Genomic DNA, 6,796 nt, shown 5'->3' on the forward strand with positions numbered 1-6,796 from the left:
GATCGTTTTCATTACAAAGGTGGCCCCCTAGCCATATGCAATGTGAAATACCTAAGCTAGGGTAGGGATTACAAAATGTTTATGGAAAAGAAGTAACAAAGACTTATTCATAATAAAAAACATTCCATGTGGTGGCTTGAGAGTGCTCACCCTTTTTCCATAAGACATAATTTTGTTCCGATTTCACCAACCAGTGTGAAGAGCATACATGACCTACAAGTGATGGAGTAAGGGTTGAGTGGCAGTGAAACCTTGTATAATATATTGTGATACCTTGTACTTATAAACATGGCGAGATTGTGCTTCTTGAAGCCCACAATGGTCCATATCGAGAGGGCGATGGCATTTCACATCGATGTGACCACCCTATAAACATCATCATCTGCTGCTATGCAAGCCATGAGTGGGTTTCTTTGATCTTCTGTTTACTACTACCCCCACCATTTCTTTTAATTATTGCGACCACGTTTGTTGTGGCTATGTTGACCCCCACCATTTCTTTTAATTATTGCGACCATGTTTGTTGTGGCTATGCCTCACAAACTTGCAATAGTAGAAAAAATGTGTTCATGGTGGCAAGCGGCTTCTTTGATCTCTTGTCACAAACTTGTAGTAGTTAAAAAAATGTGCTCATGACAAGCCATGAGTGGGTTTCTTTGTTTCTATTTAAAAAAACCATTGCACAACCACATTTGTTGTGGGTGCACTAAACCATATTCAAGCCTCCTCAAGGCGTACTACGGCATGGTCTTAAACTACACATCTTAGATTTAACGCCTCCTCAAGGCGTACTATGGCATGGTCTTAAACTACACATCTTGGATCTAATCTTCACTTCAACATATGATGATGATGATTTTTCTTGCATGAATTAACTGATCTACATAGCTTAAATTAAAGCACAAGAACTCACTCACTCACTCAAAAGTTTGTTCATTGATGACTTCTAGACATGAGGCTACTAGTCACTTTATAGCCCTTAAACATAGCCTGTTTGCACCAAAGCATGAGAGTGAAAGCATGTAGATAATATGTGCAATGAAACACCAACCATAAAAACACTACATCCTTATTAGGAGTGACAACATAGGGAGGCCTTCCACCACGAATGCTCATGATTTTCTTGTGAAACCACAACCTCACAATGGTAAATGCTTAGAAAACCATATAGAACTTTTAGAATCTACGGCGTGTTCTCATGCAATATTGTAAAAAAATAATGTGTTCTTCTGCAATATTAAAATCTATATATATATATAACGGGGCATGTTTTCTCTTGCCACGTGTCTTCAATTTTAGGCCTTAGGCCATGCATGGGGCCCTCGACCTACACCTTGCCGCCCTGCAGCCACCGCCCTTGCTTGGGGGCCCTCTACCTGCAGCTACGCTACCCTCCATCAGTTGCATGCAACCAGCCGCCTCTATCAGGTAATCACGGTGCATGTATTGCCGCCGGGTCACGCTCACGCTCCATGTATTGTCGTCGGCTCCATCTAAGGTTTCAAATTTATTCTTCGTGTGTGCTTCATGCTAACCTTGATTGCTCCCCCACCCTCCATTCTCAGATTGCTACCACCTCCATAGGTTCTCCTTGCATGCTCTGCTTCAAGGAGTTAAGGTCGAAAATGCTCTCTCTCTCTCTCTCTCTCTCTCTCTCTCTCTCTCTCTCTCTCTCTCTCTCTCTCTCTCTCTCTCTCACGCTCCATGTATTGCCACCGGGTCACGCTCACGCTCCATGTATTGCCGTCGGCTCCATCTAAGGTTTCAAATTTATTCTTCACGTGTGCTTCATGCTAACCTTGACTGCTCCCCCACCCTCCGTTCTCGGATTGCTACCACCTCCATAGATTCTCCTTGCATGCTCTGCTTCAAGGAGTTAAGGTCAAAAATGCTCTCTCTCTCTCTCTCTCTCTCTCTCTCTCTCTCTCTCTCTCTCTCTCTCTCTCATGCGCTAATACGTATTGTTTTCTCAAATATTCTTCACTTCTCCCTTGCCCTCCGTTTTCGGATTACCGCCACCTCCACAGGTTCTCCTCGCGTGCTTTGCTGTTGCAAGGAGTCAAGGTTAGCAATGCTCTCTCTCTCTCTCTCTCTCTCTCTCTCTCTCTCTCTCTCTCTCTCTCTCTCTCTCTCTCTCTCTCTCTCTCTCTCTCTCTCTCTCTCTCTCTCTCTCTCTCTCTCTCTCTCTCTCTCTCTCAGGGTACTGGTCACGTTACCTTGGTCTTAAGCCCGTTAGGCTAGCCATTGCTTAACACTAGGCTCCCCCACATCCAGTCGGTTGCATGCACAGTGGTGCACACACACACGTATGTGGGCCAGTTGCATGCACATAAGGTCATGCCGTTTGCAACACATGTGCCCTTGCTACCATCCACGAGACCAAACTTGCTCCGGGCATAAAAGATACCCAGGTTGTGTGTTTCTGATGGGGTGTGTTTGGGGTGTGTATGTGTGTGTAAGAGATAAATAATTTAGTTGTTTTAATAAGAAAAGTGTGTGTGTGTGTGTGTGTGTGTGTGTGAGAGAGAGAGAGAGAGAGAGAGAGAGAGAGTGAAAGTATGTGTGTGTGTGTGTGTGTGTGTGTGTGAGAGAGAGAGAGAGAGAGAGAGAGAGAGAGAGTTATTGCATTATCTTGCCATGTGTGTGGTTGTGTTTTGGGGTGTGTGTGTGTGTAAGAGAGATAAATAATTTAGTTATTTCAATAAGAAAAGTGTGTGTGGTGTGTGTGTGTGTGTGTGTGTGTGTGTGTGTGCGCGCCTTTTTTAAAGGTGAATGTATTATGAAGTATTTTTAGTGTGAAATAAATTTAAAATACTTTAGTTAGTTGAACAAAGTGTGCATGCGTGTGTGTGTGTGTGTGTGTGTGTGTGTGTGTGTAAGAGAGAGAAATAATTTAGTTGTTTGAATAAGAAAAGTGTGTGTGGGGGTGTGTGTGTGTGTGTGTGTGTGATAAATTATTATGAAGTATTCTCTAATTTAAAATATGTTAAAAGTTTTTAAAAATGTTTTTTTAATTTGACTATGAAGTGTGTTTGTGTGTGTTTATGTTTGGGTTTTGATTGTGTGGGTGTGTGTGTGGGTGTGTGTGTGTGTGTGAGAGAGAGAGAGAGAGAGAGTTATTGCATTATCTTGCCATGTGTGTGTGTGTGTGTGTGTGTTTGTGTTTGGGGAGGGTGTGTGTAAGTGTGTGTGGGGTTGTGTGTGGGGTTGTGCGTGTCTTTTTTATAAAGGTGAAAGTATTATGAAGTGTTTTTAGGGTGAAAGAAAATTAAAATAGTTTCGTTATTTAAACAGTGTATGTGTGTGTGTGTGTGTGTGTGTGTGTGTGTGTAAGAGAGATAAATAATTTAGTTGTTTGAATAAGAAAAGTGTGTGTGGGGGGGGGTGTGTGTGAGAGAGAGAGAGTATTATGAAGTATTCTCTAATTTGAAATATGTTGAAAGTTTGTTTTAAATGTTTTTTTTTATTTGACTAGCAAGTGTGTTTGTGTTTGGGGTTTGATTGTGTGTGTGTGTGTGTGTGTGTGTGTGTGTGTGTGTGTGTGTGTGTGAGAGAGAGAGAGAGAGAGAGAGAGAGAGAGAGAGAGAGTTATTGCATTATCTTGCCATGTGTGTGTTTGTGTTTGGGGTGTGTGTGTGTGTGTGTGTGTGTGTGTGTGTAAGAGAAGTGTGTGTGGGGGGGGGGGTATGTGTAAGAGAAGTGTGTGGGGGGGTGTGTGTGCATGCCTTTTTTTTAAAGGTGTATTTGTGTTTGTGTGTGAACTTTGTGTTTGGGGTTTGATTGTGTGTGTGTGTGTGTGTGTGTGTGTGTGTGTGTGTGTGTGTGTGTGTGAGAGAGAGAGAGAGAGAGAGAGAGTTATTGCATTATCGTGCCATATGTGTGTTTGTGTTTGGGGTGTGTGTGTGTGTGTGTGTGTTGTTGAAATATACAAGTGAATAGGGTGTGTACGGGAACAAGCCCTTGGCAAGAGGCTGTAAAAGAGAATCTGTAAATGTGAGAGAACCTGTGAAAAGGTGAGAAGAATCTACTGGGAGAGAATAAAGGGTAGCATGAGAAGATTTAGGAAGTGTGGAGATATTCTGGGAGAGGTGGAGAGAATCAAGCAAAAGAGGTGGAGTGAATCAAGGAGAAATCAGTGGGATTAGATACTTGGATGTAAACTCTATAAATTGAGGCATTGGCCTAATGAGAATTTGCTGGTTTTTTATTATCCATGCCTACATTAAGCTATTAGTTAATTGCTCACTAATCACGTCTTAATCTAATCTCTTTGTTAATGATGTTGATTCTAGCATTTGATCCACCATAGCTCATCACATTGCTATAATTTTAACATGGTATGAGAGCCTAGCCTAGAATCCATCAATTTGTGAGCCTATTATCTTGCTAATTTTAGGATTAGTAGCTAATTAACATTTTTCCCTCTTTTTCAACTAACCTCTGCACCCCTAGCCAGTGGAGGAGCTCTATCTCCTTACACACATCAAATTAGCCCAAACCCTTCTAGCGCAACATAGCTAACTCACTTATGCTCCAGCCAAGCTAATCAAAAGCGCAAACTGCAGAAAATCGCGAATTAGGAGGCACCATTTTTCTGAGGTGAATTTGATATTTCTGCTACTCCAAATCAAATGGGTCTAATTCCTCTTAGCCCCGAGGGTTTTCAAGCATGCTCTACAAGCTGATGAAGTCAGAATTTGATTTGATCAAGTCTACAGTGAGATCCAAGCTCTTCATCAAATCTGCCAGGTGACTTTGGTAAAACAGAGATTAAGCATTCAATGTTTGGTCAAATCTTGTGTTTCTTGGCTTAATCCTCTACTAGACTAATTGCTATTGATGGCCTTGAAAGGATTTGAGCTCATTTGAACTCTAAGGCCTCAGATCTGGGCTCCTCGCATACTCTGTTTTTTGCACACAAAATAGAGGATTAATTTGCTAATCAGTGATTAATCAATGCTAATCACTGTATTTTGGTGCAATTGAGTGTTCAAATTAACCATTAGGTATCTGATACAAATCCTTGTAACTTCAGATTGTAATTCGGAGATGGTTTGATACTCCAACCATTCCGTACAAATTGGTTACCCTTGATTTAATATAATTTCTGGATAAAATTATGCTGATAAATTTGTGGTAATCATCATTTTGCATTTAACCCTTGGTTAATGCCTGCAAATCACACTCAAATTCATGATTATTCACAGCCATAGTTGCATTTGGGAATGTGCATAAGAAATGAATGCTATATGCATTATGTATTGGACACATTACATCAGTGTGAAAATGGAATCAGACACTGCCCTTGTCTTCCAGAATAAGGCAAGAGGTAAGACCTCCCGCATAGATTTGGGTTTGCATTGCATAATGACACAAGATAAACATCAAAATCCCAAAAGAACTGTCAACAAAACATTTAAACATGTTGCTCACATGGAGCAAGAACTGACGGACAAGCTCATGGCCCCAGCCATGAAAGAAGAAGAACATCTCTTTCCAAGAAGAGGATCCACACCGAGAAGAAGATCTAGAGGAAGCATTGAAGGAAGACATGGACACGAGAAGAGAAGCTACCACAACAAGAAGACTGAAAGAAGAGGAAGACACGAACGTGTGAAGAGAAGCTGCCACGACAAGAAGACTGAAGACAAGAGAAGATGTGAGGCTCCAAAGAGTGAGGAGCCATGTGAAAATCTCTGTGAGAGAGAGAGAGAGAGAGAGAGAGAGAGAGAGAGAGAGAGAGACCCCACAACCCAATGTAACCTGCCCCAACAAAGTAAAACCACCTCTGAGCCACCGATGATGTAGGCCACGTGTGGTAGATGTATGTGTGAGCACTTTAGTCAAGGTCACGGGCACTTGTAGTAGCCTTGGACACATAGAGAGAGAGTGTGTCAAGAACTATGAGTTTAGGGACTTGAGGCACTAGTCGCGGACTATCAAGTAAGAGAGAAACTTGGTATAGGGTCCAGGTGTGCTAAGTTCACTTAAGGGGAGGTGTTGAAATATACAAGTGAATAGGGTGTGTGTGGGAACAAGCCCTTGGCAAGAGGCTGTAAAAGAGAATCTGTAAATGTGAGAGAACTTGTGAAAAGGTGAGAAAAATCTACTGGGAGAGAATAAAGGGTAGCATGATAAGATTTAGGAAGTGTGGAGATATTCTGGGAGAGGTGGAGAGAATCAAGCAAAAGAGGTGGAGTGAATCAAGGAGAAATCAGTGGGATTAGATGCTTGGATGTAAACTCTATAAATTGAGGCATTGGCCTAATGAGAATTTGCTCGCTTTTCATTATCCATGCCTACATTAAGCTATTAGTTAATTGCTCACACATCTTAATTATTGTCTAATCTCTTTGTTAATAATGTTGATTCTAGCATTTGATCCACCATAGCTCATCACATTGCTGTAATTTTAACATGTGTGTGTGTGTGTGTGTGTGTGTGTGTGTGTGTGTGTGTGTAAGAGAAGTATGTGTGTGTGCGTGCGCCTTTTTTTTAAAGGTGAAAGTATCATGAAGTGTTTTTAGGGTGAAAGAATTTGAAAATACTTTCATTATTTGAACAAAGTGTGTGTGTGTGTGTGTGTGTGTGTGAGAGAGAGAGAGAGAGAGAGAGAGAGAGAAACATAATTTAGTTGTTTGAATAAGAAAAGTGTGTGTGGGGGTGAGAGAGAGAGAGAGTATTATGAAGTATTCTCTAATTTAAATATGTTGAAAGTTTTTAAAAAATGTTTTTTAAATTTGACTAGCAAGTGTGTTTGTGTTTGGGGTTTGATTGTGTGTGTGTGTGTGTGTGT

This window comes from Cibotium barometz, chromosome 63 (assembly GCF_041138505.1).
Source record: "Cibotium barometz isolate CiBa-2024 chromosome 63, ASM4113850v1, whole genome shotgun sequence".
Classification (NCBI taxonomy): domain Eukaryota; kingdom Viridiplantae; phylum Streptophyta; class Polypodiopsida; order Cyatheales; family Cibotiaceae; genus Cibotium; species Cibotium barometz.